Source organism: Oryx dammah, unplaced genomic scaffold (assembly GCF_014754425.2).
Source record: "Oryx dammah isolate SB20612 unplaced genomic scaffold, SCBI_Odam_1.1 HiC_scaffold_1, whole genome shotgun sequence".
NCBI lineage: Eukaryota > Metazoa > Chordata > Mammalia > Artiodactyla > Bovidae > Oryx > Oryx dammah.
Genome location: NW_024070185.1, coordinates 66,136,796 through 66,160,421, shown reverse-complemented (window position 1 = coordinate 66,160,421; position 23,626 = coordinate 66,136,796). Strand labels below are relative to the sequence as shown.

At 43.2% G+C, this 23,626-nt stretch overlaps 1 pseudogene; it reads left to right on the top strand.

The window, feature by feature from the left end:
• The first annotated feature begins 17,689 nt into the window (after positions 1-17,689).
• On the top strand, positions 17,690-19,701 carry LOC120876461 (annotated as a pseudogene).
• The last annotated feature ends 3,925 nt before the right edge of the window (positions 19,702-23,626 follow it).

Sequence of the window (23,626 nt, the reverse complement as noted above, 5' to 3'; positions counted from 1 at the left end):
AGTTTCAGTTGAACAGCAAAGTGACCCAGCCATACATATACATTTATCCATTCTCCCCCAGACTCCTCTCCTATCCAGGTTGCCACATAACTTTAAGCAGAGTTCCATGTGCTATATGGTAGGTCCTTGGTGGTTATCCATTTTAAATATAGGAGGGTATACGTGTCTATCCCAAACTCCCTAACTATCCCTTCCCCCATCCTTCCCCTTGGCAACCTAAGTGTCCATCGACAGAGGAATGGATAAAGAAGATATGGTACATATATACAATGGAATATAGCTCAGCCATTAAAAAGAATGAAATAATGCCATCTGCAGCAACATGGATGGACCTAGAGATTGTCACACTGAGTGAAGTAAGTTAGAGAAGAGAGAAATGCCCTATGGAAGGTTTGGGTGTGAGCTGGACCTGGGCGTCTGAGTGTGGACTGTGTGCAGAGAGCTGGTGAGGTGTGCCAGGCTACAGAGAACACATCTGAGGAGCATCCTTCTGGCATCGCTGGAGTGGGAGGCAGGGCAGGATCTTGTGGAAGAGGCTGGGCAGGAAGAGAGGGGTTCAGGTGTGAGGTAGGAGCCCCTGAACATCAGGCTGAGGGTGATGGACCGAGAATATCAGAGACCACAGGCTTTTTCAGCACAATGCGTGATCTAAGCATACTTTAAGAAGATACCTCTGACAGCCCTACGGAGATGGAATATGAGAGGTTAGATAATACTCTCCTTATGGAAAGTGTTGAAACAAAGATGAACTGAATAAAGGGAGTGATGGAGACCATTGAAGACAAGAGACTTGGGAGGTAGAATACAGAGGACACCTTATATGTAAGAACTAAGGGAGGACTCAGAACATCATGGGGTCTTTTCTGTGTTTCTCCTGTAGCTAGCACAAAAATGTGCCTGTAAAACAAAGTTTCAGTTTCTGCCCCCAGGTTCTAAGATTATGCTTTCTACCTCACCCCTACTTCCAGTGTTGGCCTGCTCACGCACGCGCGCGCGCACACACACACACACACACACACACACACACACACACACCCTACCCTGACCTACTGTCACACATCTAGTATTTTTATTTTACTGTATCAATCTTTTTGACACAAGAGAAGGTAATCAGAATATCTTTTCAGGAAGGCAAGAATTGTTTATATTCTTGACCTGATTCCAAACACCCAGCAAATCCATGGAGAGCAATTAATTAAATGGTTATCTCTATGTCTGGCTTAGAGACATCTCCCTTTCTCTCTCCCCATCTTGTCCCCCACCCTCCCTGAGCTTCCCACTTCCCCTTCCCTTATATTGTACCTACTGGTTAAGAAGCTAAATTTCATTTCCCTTGGCAGTGGAACATTGCTTCGTTTTTTAAAGACACAATCTGAGAGCATTACTTTGTTTTTCCCCCTTTGCAACCATGTTGATTCTATATTTAGTAATTTTATTAAGGAGATAATTTACGTAAATTCCATACTGGAGCCCTGCTGAGTAGCAAGATAACTAATTCTATTCTTCTTATTAGGGAAAACAGACAAACCAAATGAGATTTAAAGACTAGATGGATGAATCTGTGTCTATGCTGAAGTCAGTCCTGGGACCTCAGGACATGTGTCTAGGGATCTGAGGAACAGAAGACTGCTTCATTCATCAGGAAACAGTTTATGGCGTGGGAGTGGGGGGAGTGAGAGGAGAGGAATACATTTCAATAACAGGACAGAATTGCAGCATCAAGAATTCACTTGGGCACAGTGGGACTCTCTCTTGGAAGAACAGCCACAGATCTAAAATGAAAATGTCCTCTTCCTTTGCTGCTCCCCACTATCCAGCAAGTGAGAGAGTGAGTGAAGTCGCTCAGTCGTGTCCGACTCTTTGTGACCCCATGGACTGTAGCCTACCTACCAGGCTCCTCCCTCCATGGGATTCTCCAGGCAAGAGTACTGGAGTGGATTGCCATTTCCTTCTCCAGGGGATCTTCCCTACCAAGGAATTGAACCCGGGTCTCCCGCATTCCAGGCAGATGCTTTAACCTTTGAGTCACCAGGGAAGCCCGGCAGGTAGCAGCCTCAATTCACAAGTGCCAATGGAGAGAGAGGAGTTGGCCTCCCCAAGCAATTTCCATGGTTCTTCTCTCCCTGACATCTTTCAACTTCTCTTCAGCTGCATCCCCAGTGACAGGAGGCACCAGGTCTGTTAAACTGACTTGTTCAATCTCTGAGCCAGCACTCAACTCTGAATATAGGGGTTTCTTAATAAATACATGCAACCCCACTTTCAACAATAAATGAAAAAACTGATTTTTACCAAGGACATCAAGAGGTGGTTATTAGCTTTACAAAAAGACAAACTAGAGAATTCTTTTAAATCTCCAGCTCCCTCGGTGCATTGGAAATGAGATTCAATTTAGAAAAAAAAAAAAAAAAGATTCAATTGATACACAACTTTTGAGAATGCTCTGCTGGTGAAAAGAAGGCACAGCGGGAACTAGACATTGATGGTGATTAAGAAAAGGAAGCGGACTTAATTTCCTTCCTTCCCAGCAGGACCGATATTAACATGTAGCGAGGGCAGAGTATATGCCAAACATTTTCAGACACCTTCATCGTGTCCAGTCCTCATGGTAGCCCTTGGAGGAGGTGATCTGCCTTATCACACACACAGCTGAGGCTCAGAGAGGCTGAGTAGCTTGCCCACTGCCAGTGAAAGATGGAGTCAGAACTTGGGTCTTCTGCCTCCAAGCCCCTTCTGCTATCTCCAAATTCCCTCTTTCTTTGAAACATATTTCCATGGACTTCTTTTTGTTTGGTCTGTTTGTTGGCTTGTTTGGGGGGGTTTTAGCCTAGATCTATTTTTTGTATAGGCTTCCCCAGTGGCTCAGTGGTAAAGAATCTGTGTGCAATTCAAGAGCTACCAGAGATGCGGGTTCAATCCCTGGGTTGGGAAGATCCCCTGGGGAAGGAAATGGCAACCCACTCCAGTATTCTTGCCTGGAGAATTCCATGGACAGAGGAGCCTAGTGAGCTACAGTCCATAGGGTCACAAAGAGTTGGACACGACTGAAACGACAGCACATAGGCATTTTTTTTTAATCTTTCTTTTTTTCAACTTTTATTTTATACTGGAACATAGTTGATTAACAATGATATGTTAGTTACAGGTGCACAGCAAAGTGATTCAGTTATACCCATTCCATGGAATTCTAAAGCCAGCTTCCCCTCTCTAAACAAACCTTGCCACAGGACATAACAAGCAAACTCCCCTCCCAGGCAATATACTCTTCTGTGAAAGCAATTCAATCATCCAGGACCCATTCCTTACCTGGGCTACTAGAGATTGTCAGGAACTCTATGGGTCTCCAATGGAATCATATGAAATAGGACTCCAGAACAGGCCAGGGTCAGAATCAAGCAATGGGTAGCAGACAGCCAGAGAAGTGACCCCTAAAGGCCTCTTGCTCCTCAATAAGCTCACCAGAGCCACCGTCAGCTGATGCAGAAGGCCTTTGTCTCCAAAGAAGACCAGCAGCTCCCCAGGCTCCCTTGTGTGTGGTCATGTAGCTGAGCTCCAACCAGCAGGATGAGAGCGGAAATGAAGTGGTTTGTGAAGCCTCCTGGGCATGACACTCCATGCTCTTTCTCTTTGTAATGGCAGATGAGGACTACAACCCTGGAAGCCAAGTGTTGCAAGAGCAAACATACAGGTTGAAATTTTGAGCTTTGTTTTTGGAAGAAGTGTTACCTTAACCTATACAGACTCATGGAAAAGCCCTACAATTGGGTCAATAAGTCAGGGACATCAACCTAAGGGAGTGATGTGGCAACAGCGCCAGATCACAAGCTTTGAACCAGAGGAATGGATTTAAGTTATGGTCCCACAACTTCCACTGATACAGGTACAGTTTTCATCACTATTTTAATAAGGCCAGGGGTTGAGCTATCTGAAGCAGAGACCCCGGCCTACTTATGTGAATTGAGAGGTGCAGAAGAAAGAGCCCAGATATTGGGTCAGTTCATCTGATTTGAATGCCAGCCCCTAGGCATGCAAACACCCCCAGCACAGAGCCCAGGGCAATGAGGGCTGTACCTCTCCTCATCTAACCTCTTATGCCCACTTCCCTCTCTCAGGAGTGTCCGAGCCTCCATAATTTCTGATATGATAGCTATCCCATTTTTTCTTCTTTCTAGCCCCCCTCTCTCAAAGACCAGGGATATCCAAGTCAGGCAGGAAGCAGAAAAGGATGCTGTCAAGTTGTGATGACAATTCTCCCCATCTTCACTTGAGAATGATGGGGGAGTTGATGGGTTCAGTGGATATATTTAAGATTTTCTGGAGTTTTCTTCCCCCAGTACTATTTGGAAAGAGTAAGAAATTTACATTTTATGAATGCCTTTTATATCCCAAAGACCATCATTCCTGTAGCCCTTATCCCCTTCTCACCTTCTCAACAACCTTTTGAGGAGGGTATTATAGTGTTAATGGATGAGATAACTGGCTCAGAGAGGTGACATGACTTGTCCAGGATCACAGTTCTAGGGTGCAAATCCAGATACCTCCCTCTGACCTTACAGATCCCCTTCTTCCCCCATCATTACCCTGATGTGCTGGAAAGGAATTCCTGGTCCCTATTATACCTGCCTTATCCCTTCTTCAAAGTGTTGAGCTTTCATTGGCTCAGACAAGAGCTCATCACCCTTCCCATTTGCTGGGTGGCTGTCTTTCCTGGCTAGTCCAGGTGACCTCAGATGACCATGTGGCCCTCCAGGAACTAAGAGGGAAGAATATTTGCTCACCCACCAGCGCTGGAACTGGACTGAGGCTAGAGAGGCACCCAGGATGCCAAGTTTAAGGAGGCACCCCTTTTTGAGGCCAACCTTGTGCCTGTACATCCCTGAGAACAAAGCCTCCCTTGACTATGTGCCACAGTGCCTCTCCTGCTTCACCCAGCCCCAGGCCAGCCACCCAGCCTCTCAAAAATCACATGCTCTTAGGCCCAGAAATGCTTTAAAGGTTGTTCACCTAACACTTTGTAATTTTTTCAGCAAACTAACAATTTTGTGAAAGCCCAAGAAGGAGAGTTAGTCTGATAACTAAAACCACTGGTCATGATGTCACACTATACTCACCGCCAAGTAAGGATGGAGCCCAGGGCCTCCTGGGCCACTGCACCAGTCAGCCCACCATCCACTCACTAAGGAGAACTCAGCCATGTGTCACTGAGGCTTCTTACCCAGGAGAGACACAGGCTTGCTGGTACACAACCAGGACAATCTGAAAGGCAGTCTCTGGGAGACAATCATGGGAGTGGGATGGTCATCCATCTTTGTTGGAATTCTTTAGGGGCATTTCCTCCAGCCAGGTCTCGGTCAGCTCCAATACCTTCCTTCTAAAGACTCAGGCCTTACAGTATCCTCCAAAAAGGGTGATCATGAGAGGCAAGGGGGACAGCCTTCCAACTGCTGCAAGGCCACCCCACTAGGCTCCAGCCCAGAGACACTACCTTCCCCCACGTTTCTTCCCAAGAAAGCTGCAGGCCACACATAGGGGAAAACCATATTCTTTTTTTTTTTTTTTTTTTTTTTATCAGTGTTACTGAGAAACACTCTTGTTATCTAATTTCCCAGTCTATTTTAAAAATTGTTTGTGAAGGCTTCTGAACCATATGAGTGGAGAAAAAAAGACATTTCAGCAACACCTAATTGCCAGACTCTTGCCCTAACTAGCTTTGTGCTTTTCTGTTTCAAGCAACATTACTCTTTGTTTTGTTTTGTCTTTAATTGAGCTATGGAGGAACAGGGACATGTCTTAAAGAATGAAAGCAGGGAATGAGAGAGTCAAGCCTTGGGAATTCCAGCTCCAGCTCTCCCTGCTTGCAGGGCTTCTGGGGAAAGCATTTCAACTCTTTTTCTGCCTGTGTCTCACCTCCCTGCACAATGAGGGTAAGTGTAATTGTTCTCCTGCTGGAGGAATGGCCACAGTAGAATCTCACTGTAGACTATGGGTTTTGTGGTGGGAGTTGGGGGCTAGTATAAACTGCTGGAGAAACAGAACAGGTTGATAATCCCCCAATACAATGATAACCCTGCTCTCAGCCAAAAGACCTTGAGTCCCCATCAGGGGACTGAGTTCCTTCATCTTTTGAGGGAAGAAGAGCAGTCTCCTGTCCCCTGACAAGCAGAGACTAAAGGAAATATATTTATTAAGCAGATGTATGGTCCCCAGCATCAAATTAACTGGAACTTTTTTCATTCAATCTTCATAATTTTATGAGACTGTCAATATTACCTGCATTTTCTGAATGACAACACTGAAGTTCAAAGATACCGCATAACTTACCAATGGCTTCTCATCTATTAAATCATGAACTCAAACTCAAGACCCCTCTTAAAGCTCTTTTAAAGTCAGAGGAATAATAATGTATTACAGAACAGGTTAAAGCCAGTGCAGACTTTGGACTGCCTACTCTCTGGCTTTAGCTGTCCATGGTTGCAAGCTAGCTTCAACCTGAGAATGCCCCTACTTTGATGGTCTTTTCTTATCCTCCTTTTCCCCAATTCTCTTTCCCAGCTGGTTTTCTCTTCATTCCTCTCTAGACCCCAAACTTCCTGGTCAGCCTTGAGGGGAGTGGAATGTTCCTTCTTTCAGTAACAGCAGACTATACTTCTTCTCCAGGCTCCAGAGTCAAGTCAGAGGTTCTCCTGACTTTAAATGGCCTCCAGAAAGCAAATTAGAGGGACTGGGCCCAGAGAATCTCCTTTCTGCTGTTTTGTTCCTTGACTGTCTTGGCTCAGAATACCCATCTTTTCTCCTGTTTGCCTGTTTGAGTCTCTGCCTTTGAGAGTAGACTCACAAAGCATCTCCCTTGGGAAGCCCGTGCGGGCCCCCTTCCCACTGGCCTGTGATCCTCAGATGCTGCCTCCACAAGAGTCCAGTGGTGCTCAGCACAGTTTCCTCTGAGACTCAAGACTGGGAAAGAGAGAAGCAGGCCCAGGGGTTTGTGCTTATCAGTGGGACAGGGACTGCAGACTATTTGATTTGTGTATAACCAACAGGTTGGAGGAGAATGAACATCACTGTGATGTGGAAGAAGACACAAAAGCAGGACACATGACTTCCAGGCATGACAGGATTTCTCACGAGAAGTAGGACTTCTCTGAGCTCCTTCATCTGTGAAGAATTTATCACAGGTTTTTGGGAGATGAAGAAGCAAAATGAATCTGAAAAATATTGTAGTCTTTTGAGCATGATACCTACAGATACTTCTCTTTCTTTGTAGTTATAAAAACTAGATTTTTTTGGATGGATAATATTATGTTAGTTTCAGGTATACAATATAGTGACTCAATGTTTAAATTCACTGAGTGTTTAATGGTGATTACTGACTGAGTGTTTTATGGTGATTACTGACATCGTCATGATTATAAAATAATCACCATGATGTCAGTAACCATTGTCACCATACAATATTATCACAGTATTAACTATATTCCTTATGCAGTGTATCACATTCTGGTGCTGATAAGTCACTTTAATCGTGTCCGACTCTGTGCGATCCCATAGATGGCAGCCCACCAGGCTCCTCCATCCCTGGGATTCTCCAGGCAAGAACACTGGAGTGGGTTGCCATTTCCTTCTCCAATGCATGAAAGTGAAAAGTGAAAGTGAAGTCATTCAGTCGTGTCCGACTCTTAGCGACCCCATGGACTGCAGCCTACCAGGCTCCTCCATCCATGGGATTTTCCAGGCAAGAGTACTGGAGTGGGGTGCCATTGCCTTCTCCAGTATCACATTCTAGCATATATATTATATATAACTGGCAGTTTGGACCTCTTAATCTCCTTCACCTATTTTACCCAGTACAACCCACAGTAACCCTCAGTTCTCTACATCTGTGAGACTGTTTCTGTTTTGTTTTGCTTTTTAGATTACATGAATAATTGAAATCATATGATATCTGTCTTTCTCTGACTTATTTCACTTAGCATAAAACCTTCAAGGTCTATCTATGTAATTGCAAATGGCAAGATTTCATTATTTTTTTGGCTGAGTAATATCTTTACATATATCTATTATACATATATCTATATCTACATATACATACCTCCCTTATTTATTTATGTAATGATGGGCATGTACATTGTTTCTGTATGTTGGTCATTGGAAATAATGCTGCAATGAATATAGGAATGCATCTATCTTTTCTGATAAGTGTTTTTGTATTCTTCAGCTAAATATCCAGGAGCAGAATTTCTGAATCACCTGGTAGTTCTATTTTTTTAAATTTTTGAGGACTCTTCATACTCTTTTCCATGGTGGCTACACCAATTTACATTTCCACCAACAGTGCATGAGGTTTTCATTTTCTCCACATTCTTATTCTCCACCATTTGTTTTTTGTTGTTGTTTTTTATAATAGCCATTTTGACAAGTGATATCTCATTGTGGTTTTGATTTTCATTTCCTTGATAATAAGTGATGCTGAGCATCTTTTCATATATATGTTGGCTATCTGTGTGGTCTTCTTTGGAACAATGTCCATTCAGATCATGTGTCCATTTTTTAATCAGAATTTTTTAATATATTGAGTTGTAAGGGCTTCTCTGGTGACTCAGCTGGTAGAGAATCCCCTTGCAATGCTGGAGACCTGGATCAATCCCTGGATTGGGAAGATCCCCTGGAGGAGGGCATGGCAACCCACTATCAATATTCTTGCCTAAAGAATTCCCATGGACAGAGGAGCCTGGTGGGCTACAGTCCATGGCGTTACAGAGTCAGATACAACTGAGCAACTAAGCACAGCACACAGTACAAAATTTATTTATTTATAATTAATTAATTTATAAATTATGTATTTATATAATTTAGATATTAACTTCCTATTAGACATATCATTTGCAAATATCTTCTCTCATTCCTTAGGTTGCCTGTTCATTTGTTGATAGTTTTCTCTCTTGTGCAAAACCTTTTTAGTTTCATATAGTTATACTTCTTATTTCTGTTTTTGTTGCCTTTGCCTGAGGAGACAGACCAAAAAATGTATAGCTGGGATCAATTTTAAAGAGCACGCTGCCTATGTTTCCTTCTAAGATTTTTATGGTTTTAGGTCTTCCATTTAATCTATTTTTAATTTATTTTTGTATCTTAGAATATGGTTCAGTTTCATTCTTTTGCATGTAGTTGTTTAATTTTCCCAACAACATTTTTTGAAGAGAATGTTTTTCCTTCATTGTACATTTTTGCCTCATTTATCAAAGAATATTTGACAATATAAGTGTCAGTTTATTTCTCTATATAGTGTTCCATTGATCTATATGTATATATTTTTGGTGCCAGTACTGTACTGTGTTGATTAGTAAATCTCTGTAGTATAGCTTGAAATCAGGAAACATGATATTTCCAACTTTGTTCTTCTTTCTTGAGATTGTTTTGGCCATCTGGGGTTTCTTGTAGTTCCACACAAAATTTAGAATTATTTATTCTAGTTTTTTTGAAAAATTATATTGATATTTTGATGGGGATTGCATTGAATCTGTAATTTGCTTTGGGTAGTATGCTTATTTTAACAATGTTAATTCTTCTGGTCCTTGAACACAGTATATTTTTCCATTTATTCCATCTCCAATATCTTTCATCAATATCTTATATTTTGAGCAGTACAGGTTTCTCACCTGCTTCATTAAATTTAATCCTAGGTTTTTTAATTTTTTGATGCAATTGTAAATAGAATTGTTTTCTCAATTTCTCTTTGTAAAATGTTGTTACTACTGTATAGAAACTCTATAGATTCCTATATATTAATTCTGTATCTTAGAATCTTACTGAATTCATGTATTAGTTCTAATACTTTTTTGAGCATTAGAGTCTGAGTCTTAGTATTAGAGTATTAGAATATTAGTCTGAATATTAGAGTATCTGAGTCTTTGGAGTATTCTTTATATAGTAACACCTCATCTGCAAGCAGTGACATTTTACTTCTTCCTTTCAAATTTGGATGACTTAATTTTTCTTATTTGATTGCTTTGGCTGAACTTCTAGTACAATGTTAAATACAAGTGGCAAGAGTGGATATCTTAGTGTTGTTCTTGATCTTAGAGAAAATGCTTTCAGCTTCTCAACATTGAGTATGATGTTAGCCGTGGTTTTGTCATTAACAGCCTTTATTAGGTTGAATTATGTTCTCTCTACCTCACTTTTTTAAGAGTTATCATAAAAGAATATTGGACTTTGCCAAAAGCTTTTTCTGCATCTATTGAGATAATCACACAATTTTTATTCTTTGTTTTGTTAATGTGATGTATCATGTTGACTGATTTGCAGATTTGACCACTTCTTGCATCTCTGGAATGAGATGCACTTCATCATGGTATTGTTTTCTTATTTCTTTCACTAAGTTGGGTCCAACAATTGTGTGACCCCATGGACTGTAGCCCAACAGGCTACTCTGTGCATAAGATTTCCCAGGAAAGAATACTGGACCAGGTTGCCATTTCCTTCTCCAAGAGTTGGACCACAAAGAAGACTAAACACTGAAGAATTTATGCCTTTGAATTGTGGTTTTGGAGAAGACTCTTGAGAGTCTCTTGGACAACAAGGAGATCAAATCAGTCAATCCTAAAGGAAATCAACCCTGAATATTCATTGGCAGGACTGATGCTAAAAGATTGTTGTGAAGAGCTGACTCATTGAAAAATACCCTGATCCTGGAAAAGCTTGGAGGCAAAAGGAGAAGGGAGTGACAGAGAAAAAAATGATTAGATAGCATCACCGACTCAATGGACATGAATTTGAGCAAACTCCAGGAGATGGTAAAGGACAGAGGAGTGTGGCATGCTACAGTCCATGGGGTCACAAAGAATCAGACATGACTTAGTAACTGGAGAGAAACAACCAGAGCTACCCTCAAAAATATAGCAAAAGAGAAAAGTGGGTTGCATCCCATTTGTGGGTAGCCAAGGCTATGGTTTTTCCAGTGGTCATGTATGGATGTGAGAGTTGGATTATGAAGAAAGCTGAGCGCTGAAGAATTGATGCTTTTGAACTGTGGTGTTGGAGAAGACTCTTGAGAGTCCCTTGGACTGCAAGGAGATCCAACCCATCCATTCTGAAGGAGATCAGCCCTGGGATTTCTTTGGAGGGAATGATGCTGAAGCTGAAACTCCAATACGTTGGCTACCTCATGTGAAGAGTTGACTCACTGGAAAAGACTCTGATGCTGGGAGGGATTGGGGGCAGGAGGAGAAGGGGACGACAGAGGATGAGATGGCTGGGTGGCATCACAGAGTCAATGGACGTGAGTCTGAGTGAACTCCAGGAGTTGGTGATGGACAGGGAGGCCTGGCGTGCTGTGATTCATGGGTTTGCAAAGAGTCGGACACGATTGAGCAACTGAACTGAACTGAACTGACGACTGCACATAAATATGAGTTGAACTCTATTTGCATCTGGGACTCTATCAAACTGTTTCCAGAGCTCAGGGGAATTGTCTCAGTTGTTCTTTCTTTTGGGTATCTTTGGGGATGACTCTGAATCGTGGGAAGGTAACATCTTTTGCACCTTCTTTGGGGATGCTTCTTTGGTCCATGAGGTTGTCTAATACTGCCAGGAATATTTACTGATTGTTTTGGCTGAAACTTGTCATGATATTTTAAAGGATTTTTAAAGTAGCTCTAGGGTCAGAGTTTGGCCAGTTTGGAAGCTGATATTCAAAGGCCAATATGAAACTCCATTATCAGACCTTGTCCCCTAAGCTAAATGTACCCACCAGAAAAGAAAAACCTACTGAAGACTTTGTGGAAGAGTTTACTAAACATCCCAAATGCATACAACTCTAAGTCTAGAACATAAAAATATTTTTATTTCCATCTTGGTTGAAGAAGCAAATTAAGGATAATGTAGTTGGATGATTGTTTCAACCCATGACCTGACCATTCAGATTGCAACCAATTCTTTGAGAAATTTTCTTACAAATTGTATCTTTACAATAACAGAAAATGCAACTTCAGAAACAATTCAAAGCTCACCTATCCTTTTTATCAAGCCTAAAATATCACCTATTTATTTCAAAGAGCTTGTAAATATTATAAAAATTCTGACCCCAGGAGTCAAAATTCCTTCTTGGTGGTATCCGCACTCTTTGCAAGTGCCAGGAACTCTTATCTAGGCCATCACTTTGAAATGCAAACCTCAGAGAGGCAATTCTTAACAGAAAAAAAGAAAAGAAAAAAGTGATTCTTGGGGATTTAAGTGAATGAACAATCATGTGTTTTCTCCACAAATATTAATGAAAAGCTTTAGCCATCTGAGAAGGTAACCCTAAAATTTATTCCATCTTCAAGAAACATGATTTGATCCAACTGTGCCTTTATAAATCAGTGAGTCTTTCATGATCATACTCATCTCATGCCTAAAGTTTTAAAACAAATCCTATATGATCTCTGCATTTGTCTGTATGTTACATGTGTCTAGATAGATAGAGAGAGAGATAGTAAATGTGAGATATTTTTCTACCTCTGTATGGTATTATTAAAATTAATTTGTAAAAGAACATTATTTAATTAGCTTAAAAACAGCAAGCACTTGTTTAAATTAAGTATTCCTAAAGATCTAAGAAATACGATAAAAATGAACCCAAATGCTTTTCAAGTTCACATGATCTGAGAAAATGTTCAGCATTAAAGTTAGTTTAACTTCTCTAGTTTAATTAAATTAGTTATATCTTCAGGGTTGTCAGCATTTAAAATAATGCAGAAATGCAGTTTTATTCTGCTTGGTTTACTAGTCAAATAAGTTTGTGTTATCTCTGTTAGATGAAATTTGTCAACTAGAACAATAACTTAGTATGATAAAATTTGCATGAGCAATGCAAATATAATTGTTGAGAACAAGTCAATTAAATAAACATTTCTAGGTGAACTTGCAGCAATAACTCTGCTCTAGGGCATGTCTATTTAATTTGTTTCCCCAAATCTTTTTGGTAACTTGAAATCTTAGAGTTTTGCTAAGCTTAATCAAATAACTGATAGCCATTGAACGTCTAGATCATTTACAGATAAAATACTGAAACTTTAATTAGTGAACATAGTCTTATAAGCAGCTTCTTACCACTGAGAAATTTTAGATATTTGGGTCTATTAGTAAACATGTTTGGTGCCACATTTAAAAATTTATGATGAGGAATAATGTACTTCCAGAAATTATGAAATATATCTAAAAGCCCGTCAATATACAGAATTCTAGTATAAAAGACAGTCCACTATTGCTTACCTCCTAGGTAATTCCTTACTAGGAATTAAGGGTTCTAAGGGTTGAGAATTGTAATTAAGAATTTGAAGGGCTCGGAATTTTAATTTTCAAAGCTATGTAATAATAATAAAGATGAAAGGAAACAACTCTGTTTGAAAAGTAGATAAGGAAAATAGAATGATTAATTGTTCTAGAATGAAGAAGAGGGGGAAAATAGGAAAAATATTTTAGCAGTTTTGTGGAAAAAGAGGGCTTCCCTGATGGCTCAGAGGGTAAAGTGTCTGCCTGCAATGCAGGAGACCTGGGTTTGATCCCCAGGTCAGGAAGATCCCCTGAAGAAGGAAATGGCAACCCACTCCAGTAATCTTGGGAAGAAATTTTATGCATGGTCAAGCTGGCTAAGATTGGGATAAATTTAAGTTAAAAAATGGGTTTTAATATCAAAAGTACACTAGTGTAAAATTAGAATTGGCTATCTCTATAAAAGGACCAAGTTTTATTAGGCTCTTGATCTGCTTTTGATAACAGATTGTGAAATCTTTTTCTTTACCTTTTAAATAATCTGCCCAGAAAGCAAAGATTTTGTGTTTTATCAACATAATTTCCTGTGTTACAATGTTGTCTTAATCAGTCCTTTAATAACTTAAGAAAACAGTCTTCTTTTCAATATTAAAAAGAGTGAAGTTTTGCTCACAATTTTGTGACCTGTGTTTGTTTTAAAATTATTTCTTTGGTTCAATGGATAATTTAGCAGTATTTCATAATGATCTGTGATCCTTTTATTCAAGTGTCCATAACTTTTGATATTTTTTGGTACACTTCCTCAAATAAAAATTTTTAATATAAATTTTATTTATTTTAATTGAAGGCTAATTACTTTACAATACTGTATTGGTTTTGCCATACATCAACATGAATCCACCACGGGTGTACACCTGTTCCCCATCTTGAAACCCCATCCCACCTCCCTCCCCATACCATCCCTCTGGGTTCAAATACAATTTTTAATAAAGTCTTTTTGACCTCACTAACTTTGGGATTTTTCCAGAGTGTCCTGAGATATCTTAAAATATTTGGTCTCTCTCCTTATGAAACAGCAATATTAAAATAATTAGGCTTATTTGACATATTCAATTAAGCGAAGCACTGTCAAATAAGATGTAAAATAAAGCCATCTTTATGTTGTACTTGTATAGGCATATGTTATTAGAAAAGACCCTGACATTCAGAAAGATTGAAGGCAGGAGAAGAAGGGGATGACAGAGGATGAAATAGTTGGATGGCATCACCGGCTCGATGGACATGAGTCTGAGCAAGCTCTGGGAGGTGGTGAATGACAGGGAAGCCTGGTGTGCTGCAGTCCATGAGGTCGCAAAGAGTCGGACACGACTGAGCGACTGAACAACATTATGTGCCAACCACTATTCTCATATCATGGGAGAGAAGAAGATAGACAAGGTGACTACATCAGGGACCTTACATTTTAATTGGGATAGGTAGACAATCAACATAAATGTTAACACAAAATTATTTCTGCATGAAGACAATATGTTAGGATAACAGGAAGGGACATACTCCAGATAAGAGTAAAAAAGACTAAGACAAGGTAAACAGCAACTGCAAGACAAGTGCAAAGCAAGACAAGGTAAACAGTAAGTGCAAAGGCCCTGAGGCAAGAGCAAGCTCGGCATGTTTGAGAAAACAATTTAAGACCAATGTGGCCAGAGAAGAATAGAGAAGTAGAAAAGTAGTGTTAGATGAAGGCCAAGGTTATATCTAAGGAACAGTAAGTTGTCCATTTGGACTGGAGTTGAAGTAACAGACAGTCCAGGAAAACTAATTCAGGACTCAGATTAGAAACACCTCAGACACTAATGGAGGTGGATACCCTTCATTCTTTATAAATGCATAAACCAGCTCCACAAGAGAGATGCTCAGGGACACCCCTCAGGTATTTCTCATAAAGTAGGGTGACTTCGAGGATATCAAAAAAGGGACTTGATCCAGAGCACTAAGGCAGCAAGCTAAAGGGAAGCACAAGACTGCTGGGCACATTTTACAACAGAACGTCTGAGCAGGAAGTCATCCGGCTTATCTTCCTCACTGGAAGGAGGAAACAGAGACAGAGAAGGAAGCTGAGGACTGGGGCGAGTGACAGCAGAAAATGTAACTGATGTTCATCAGTCCTGCTCTTCTGCCATCAGAACTCATAATGTGTCACTTTGGTGCCAAAGCATTTAATGGCTGTTCCTCCCCTCCAATCCTGCCATGGCAATCACGTGTTGACGCAGAGGTGCCGTAAGGTAAGGAAATGTGGACAACCGAGCCAACATCTGGAGAGAAGCTGCCCTGGAGAATCACCCAGATCCACAATAAATTTGCAAAAGAGAGATGCAGACTCTGGCTGTTTTAAGTCACTGAGGTAGTTGGGGTTCTTTGGTTTGGCAGGGTAACCTAACCTGTAATGACTCATACAGAATACAGGCAGAATAGCCCAACCTGCTATGACTAATATAGTTCCTATGTCAAAGCTCTGTACGTTTTTAGCATGCATGGGTGAGTGTGTGCCCATGGAGGTGTATGCAGAGTTACATCAGAGTAGTTGTGTGTGTTCACTTCTGGGAGCAAGTGTCTGTCTGGGTATGCTGCTGGGAGGGGGTTGTGGTGCCCTTGCCACACACCTTGACACCTTGGCTGAGCCTGGGCAGACTCTGGGAAGCCCACCAGAGCCCACCCGTCAGGTACCTCCAATGCTGTGTTACAGAGTTGCAGCCTGGAACCAAAAGGGTCCCTGATCCTCCAGAGTATACTGGAGGGTCTCCTGAGTCACTCATCTGAAAACAAAACAAAACAAAAGATACGCACACATATACACAAAACACACACAAAATTTTCCAATCATTTGTATCCATCCTAAAAACTCCATCCAGAAGAGGTGGCTGCAAAGGCCCGTATGATGTCACCCTAACCACCCAAGAGAGAAGGGTGGAAGCAGCAGTGCTCAAGAACCTAGGAATCAGACTCCTTTTCTTCCTTCTCCTCCCCTTCCTCCCTCTCTCTGCACATGCTTCAGTAATTGACACGCAGTGCTTCCACCGCACCTCATTTCATAATATCAGTGTTTCTCCTGGACTCATTTGCTCCTCACAGTAACCCAGGAGGAAGCCTGGCAGGCATGAGGACCCCATTACATGAGTGAAGGAATGGCTCAGCCCATAGGTAAAGGTGTCAGCTCACGCACCCTCCTCCTGCCAGCTCCAGTGTTCTTTCTCACATGCCTCCTTGGACTGATGCTAATTGGCCAAGAGAAATAAATAAATGATAAATTTTCCACTTCTCTGAAAGCAGTTTTGGCTGCCCCCTACACAATACCAGCAAGATGAGACAAAATCATTCCATCAATAGCTCTGGAGTACTCGGGTACAATTCTAATTAAAGTGAGACTGCCAAGGGCCTTCTGGAAAGGACTAAAAATAAACTGAGGGCATTCTGTTGGGAAAAGAGTGTTGGAGGGGAGAGGCTGGGCAGCGAGGAGAGGGGTGGAGGGCACAGCAGGGTGTCAGGCCCTAGGGAGACAAGGCTGGTGGTGACTTACAATGAAGGCAACATCTGCCCCCAGCCTCCAGACCATTCATTTCTTTTCCTTCTCGTCTTCCCTTTGAATAATGTGCTTTGCCTGCTACTTCATTCGCAGCCTCTGCTCTGCACATTAACATGTATATTGCTTGGTTAAGGGCTATCTGGCCGGTTGGTTCTAAATAACTGGAAAATGACAGGAAGGTGATGGGGGCAGGAGGAATGAGGAGCTCATCAAAAGCTCCTGACTGCCTTTGTCATTTATAAACAAATACCCAAGTGACTTCCACAATTTTATTTTCAACTGCACTCTTCTGAAAAGAGCCAACCAAGCTCTCCTACTTGATACCTCCCTCCCCTAGCCCAGTCCCTTGACTATCTGGCCTGTGTATTCACTCACAGCCATCAGCTGTCCTCTCTCATGCCAGGTACTGCCCTGGGAGAGGACAGCCACTGCCCGCAGGGAACTCAGAACCTCCAGAGACAGACACTAAAACTGTAAGATGTTTGGTGTGTCAAGCGCCCAGACATGGCATGGGCAAGGCAGAGCAGGCTGCTCTGGGAACAGAAGCAAAAGACGTTCTGATCCAGGAAGGCTTCCTGAAGGAGGTGCCCCTGATTAGTGTGTAGATAAATAAACATTAATTTGATGAGTTAGTAATCCAAACCCACCAGCCCTTCACCCCAGAGATCATTATATTATGCTGTTTACTTTCCCTTGTAGCATTTCCCACCTATAAATACATACGTGTGTGCTGCGTGCTAAGTTGCTTCAGTCGTATCCGACTTTGTGCAACACTGTGGACTGTAGCCCGCCAGACTCCTCTGTCCATGGAATTCTCCAAGCAAGAATACTGGAGTGGCTGCTTCTTCGTGACAAAACCAAATGGCGGATGACGCTGGTGCTGCGGAAGGCCCGGGAAGGCCCAACCCAGGGGCCCTGGGATGGGAGGCCACGGTGGCTTCCGCAGAGGCTTCGGTAGTGGCAGTGGCGTCCGGGGCCGCGGGTCGCGGCCTGGGACGGGGCCAGGCAGAGGCCGCGGAGCTCGTGGAGGCAAGGCTGAAAATAAGGAGTGGCTCCCCGTTACCAAGCTGGGCCGCCTGGTCAAGGACATGAAGATCAAGTCCCTGGAGGAGATCTCCCTTTTCTCTCTGCCCATCAAGGAGTCTGGGATTGTTGATTTTTTCCTCAAGGATGAGGTTTTGAAGATTATGCCCGTGCAAAAGCATACCCTTGCTGGCCAGTGGACCAGGTTCAAGGCATTTGTTGCCATTGGGGATTACAGCGGACATGTCAGTCTGGATGTCAACTGCTCTAAGGCAGTAGCCACTGCCATCCATGGGGCCATCATCCTGGCCAAGCTGTCCATCGTCCCCGTGCGAAGAGGCTGCTAGGGGAACAAGATCGGCAAGCCCCACACGGTTCCTTGCAAGGTGAATGGCTGCTGTGGCTCCGTGCTGGTGCGCCTCATCCCTGCCCCCAGAGGCACTGGCACCTCTACACCCCTGTGCCCAAGAAGCTGTTGATGATGTCCGGCATCGACGACCGCTACACTTCTGCCAGGGGCTGCACAGTTTCCCTGGGCAGACAGTTAGAGTCAGACTTTACCCTCTGTGTGGATCACAAGAAACTGTGGAGAATTCTGAAAGAGATGGGAATACCAGACCACCTAACCTGCCTCTTGAGAAATCTGTGTGCAGGTCAGGAAGCAACAGTTAGAACTGGACGTGGAACAACAGACTGGTTCCAAATAGGAAAAGGAGTACATCAAGGCTGTATATTGTCACCCTACTTATTTAACTTCTATGCAGAGTACATCATGAGAAACGCTGGGTTGGAAGAAACACAAGCTGGAATCAAGATTGCCAGGAAAAATATCAATAACCTCAGATATGCAGATGACACCACCCTTATGGCAGAAAGTGAAGAGGAACTAAAAAGCCTCTTGATGAAAGTGTAAGAGGAGAGTGAAAAAGTTGGCTTAAAGCTCAACATTCAGAAAATGAAGATCATGGCATCTGGTCCCATCACTTCATGGGAAATAGATAGGGAAACAGTAGAAACAGTGTCAGACTTTATTTTTCTGGGCTCCAAAATCACTGCAGATGGTGACTGCAGCCATGAAATTAAAAGACACCTACTCCTTGGAAGAAAAGTTATGACCAATCTAGATAGTATATTCAAAAGCAGAGACATTACTTTGCCGACTAAGGTCCGTCTAGTCAAGGCTATGGTTTTTCTTGTGGTCATGTATGGATGTGAGAGTTGGACTGCGAAGAAGGCTAAGCGCTGAAGAATTGATGCTTTTGAATTGTGGTGTTGGAGAAGACTCTTGAGAGTCCCTTGGACTGCAAGGAGATTCAACCAGTCCATTCTGAAGGAGATCAACCCTGGGATTTCTTTGGAATGAATGATGCTAAAGCTGAAGCTCCAGTACTTTGGCCACCTCATGCGAAGAGTTGACTCATTGGAAAAGACTCTGATGCTGGGAGGGATTGGGGGCAGGAGGAGAAGGGGACGACAGAGGATGAGATGGCTGGATGGCATCACGGACTCGATGGTCGTGAGTCTGAGTGAACTCCGGGAGATGGTGATGGATAGGGAGGCCTGGCGTGCTGCGATTCATGGGGTTGCAAAGAGTCGGACATGACTGAGCGACTGAACTGAACTGAACTGAACTAAAGGCTAGTTACCCTAAGGAGACAGTTACCCTGGGCCACTTCGCCAAGGCCACTTTTGATGTCATTTCCAAGACCTGCAGTTATCTCACCCCTGACCTCAGGAAAGAGACAGTGTTCACCAAGTCTCCATATCAGGAATTCACTGATCATCTTGTGAAGACCCACACCAGAGTCTCCGTGCAGAGGACGCAGTCCCCAGCTGTAGCCACCATATAATTTTATAAAGAGAAAAATAAAGTGAATGAAACCGGTAAAAAAATAAAAATAAAAGAAGCCTGGAGTCAATTGCCATGCCCTCCTCCAGGGGATCCTTCTGAACCAGGAATCAAACTGCATCTCTTAAGTCTCCTGCATTGGCAGGCAGGTTATTTACCTACTGAACCACCTGGGAAGCCCCATAACATACATGTGCAAACAAATACATAAATTCAAAATATGTACATATTTTGATTTTTTGTTCTTTTTCTATGCTGTGTTCCTCACCACTTCACTGTAAATTCCAAGGGACCAAAGATACTAACTGCTATGACATCAGCATCCTGTACCACATCTGGCATATAACAGGAGCTCAATATAATTTGCTGAATTAAAGGATAAACTGATGGACAGGGGAAAGTGTGGGAGGCAGAGGGACCTGCACTGACAAAAGCATGGGCCACAAGGCAACACAGGGCATTAGGAATTGCATGTTCAGAGCATGCATTATGGCTGGGGTGAGGGTTGAGCCGTTTTAAGGAGTTCAGATTTAAGAGTTGGGCAATTTTTCAGCTGTGGAGTGCCATGACTGGGTTTGCCAGTTGGGAAGGCTGCAGAGAAGAAAAGATGATAGGCTGGAGGGCAGAGCAGGGCTGAGAAACCAAGAAGCTGTTAACTGAAATCCGGAAGAGAGATGGTTGAATGCCAGAACCATTCCAGTATGCCCCTTCACTGAAAGGACCACCCTGTAGTTTTGGGGGGCCAGCACAGGGATAGGAGTCAGGACCTTGACTCTGGGCTGAGACCTTGGGCAAGTTACACAACCTTGCTGGTCCGGAAGGAAAGGAAGAAGCGTTCAGACAACAGGTCCCCATTGGAGCTCCTGCCTGAGCATTCTTCATCCTAAGTTTTGACCCCTGATTTGGCATCAGCTTATCTCCCCTAGCATTCCACTCTGGGGCCAAAATAGTGACAGTATAAACAGTCCTGAGCACTCCTTCTGTGCCAGGTATAGTTCTGACCATATGATGCCTTGTTTAATCCCAGAATACACTGAGAAAGTGCTGCCTGCAATCAGTATAGAGCAACCATCCTGCTGCTCCCATTGTCATTACTAACATCACTGGTTCGTCATTACCCAGCCTGACACCTGGGAGGCCAGGTGGTTCTAGTGGTAAAGAATCTGCCTGCCAGTGGAGAAGACGCAAGAAACATGGGTTCCATCACTGGGTCTGGAAGATCCCCTGCAGAAGGGCATGGCTACCCACTTCCATATTCTTGCCTGGAAAATTCCATGAACAGAGGAGCCTGGTGGGCTACAAGTCCATGGGTTCCCAAGAGTCAGACACGACTGAGAACACATGCAACACACACATCGTCACAAAAGACGAGGAGTTAAGCAGGGTGACATCGCTCCTCATTTCACAACTGTGCAAACTGTGACTTCCCCAAAGGCATGTAATTAACAAGAATAAAGTAAGAGTAGAATCCAGGGCTGAGAAAAGAGGGAAACTTCCTCATCGTTTCTCTTTTCTTGCTTTTTTCACAAACACGTAAAGTGGGAGTCATTACCTTCCGTTTGCAGATGAATAAACCAGTTCGGAGAGGATAGGAGCTCACCCAACATCACACAGCAAATACAAAGAAGAGACAGAATTTACTCCCAAATAATTCTGACTCCAGGTCCATGTTCTTTCAGTCCTATCACCTGCTGGGATTCTGAGTGCTAGCTCTCTGGATCCAACCATTTGTTCCACAATTACTCACTTCATCCCTACTTCATGCCAGTGCTGAGATCTGGACCTGAGTATTTTCTCCTTCTTCCCTTGATATGGTGTGGCTGGAGGGTGTTGATTGGCAGTCACTCTGAATTAGGGAGACAGGTGCTGGCACAGTTTGCAGGATGATGCTGGTGGGTTTAGGAGAGAGAGAGAATAACATCGCCCTGGTCACCAACCTCACCAGTTTCCCGCAAGAGCTGCTGTGCTTGTAAAACATTGTCTCCTTCATAAAGGCCACGTGTTAAAGGCTGACTCTAACCTTCTTCCCAAGACCTGTGTCCCCCTAGCTGTCTGCATTTATCATTAGGTAAAGCAGGACAGAGCACAGGGAGGTGCTTTCAGTGAAGTTGCTGTGGGCTCAGATCAGCTCATCCCATCCTCACTGCATCCCAGGCTTATGACTTTACCTCTCTGAGTCTCAGTGATCTTCCTCAGGGCTAACTAATAAGGTTCACTTCCAAGGACTGAGGCTTGTTGGAGTTTATTGCATCGAATTTCTGAGCATCAGTCCTCTTCATTTATTTCCCTCTTAGGAGGTGGCTTAGACGCTGCAAAGAAGGCTAGTATAAACGCAATATTCTACCAGCCCAGAACACGAAGGATGTCCTGCAGTCTTTCTGTGGGTCTGCAATGCCAGCAATGCCAGCCTGCTCCAGGACAAGCAACATGTCTGAAGTGTGTGCCCCTAACCAGTGGCACAGCCTTGGGAAACCCTTAAGATGCTCCAGATCTCCTCCCTCACCTAGGAGTCTAGCATGTCTCTGTGGCATCTGCCAACTCTTCCATCCATCTTCAGGCTAAGACTGGGGGCAGGGAGGTAAGCAAGCCTCAAGGGATCTCTTCAGGCCTGTGCTTTCCAAAAGCAAGTGCTCTTGAGGTTTCCCAGGTGGTGCTAGAGGTAAAGAATTCACCTGCCAATGCAGAAGATGAAGGAGTTTTGGAATGAGTCCCTGGGTTGGGACGATCCCCTGGAGAAGGGAAAGGTAACCTACTCCAGTGTTCTCACCTGGGAAATTCCATGGACAGAGCAGTCTGGCAGGCTATAGCCCATGTTGCCAAGAGTCAGACACGAATGAGCACATACTCACTATTCACACCTGGGAAAGTCATGCAACGACTTCATCATCCATTAAAGGATGTTTTAATGTCTGGAGGGATAACTTCCTTTCAATCTCGTTCCTCAGAGATGTTCAAGTCAAACACAGAGATGCAACAAACTGCAGGGTGGAAACCATAGGCCGTTGGACGGAATCACTAATGGCACAGTGTGAGTTAGTTCGTCTTCATCACTTTCCTTACATGTTTGTCATTAGCCAATATTTAATGAGCACCTGCTGAGTACAAGGCACTTTGCCAGGTGCAAAAGAGTCTCCCTAACTCCCAAAGCCCATATTCAACGTACAACAATGGGACATACTTTCATGGAAAAATTGGAAAAGTAGAGCTCACTGCCTCCTGGGTGAACAATAAGAGCTGCAGAGACAGGTCATTGTGGGTTTAGAGCCCCTCTCTCCATCCCATCAGGAGCCCCGTCTCTCCTCTTCCCACAGAGACTGAGAGCCTCCCAGATGACCTCCAGTCTGCCCAGCCCACCGCTTTAAAGCTCAGGGCAGTGCATTTGATATAGGTTCCATCTCATCACTCCAATCCCAACAAAGCTTTTTATTAGAGAAAAAGATCCAACTTAAATTGTCCAGCAAGCCTGCCATCACTGGGGACTAATCTAACCTTGAGCATGCCTCTATTCATGGATGTCTCAAAATACTACATGCCAGGGCACTTAAACAACAGGCTTTGATCTCTCATAGCTCTGGAGACTGGAGTCCAAGATCAAGGTGCTGGCAGATTCAGGGTCTGGTGATGACCTGCTTCCTGGTTCATAGACAGCAGTCTTCTCTCTGTGACCTCACATGGCAAAAGGGGTGAGGGAGCCCTATGGAGGTCTCTTTTATGAGAGGGCACTCATCCCACTCATAAGGGCCCCACTTTTAAGACCTAATCATTTCCCAAAGGCCCCACTTTAACATACCATCATATTGAAGATTAGGTTTCAGCATATGAATGTTGGGTTTTTGTTCAGTCACTAAGTCATGTGACTCTTTGTGCCCCATGGACTACAGCACTCCAGGCTTCCTGTCCTTCACTGTCTCCTGGAGTTTGCTCAA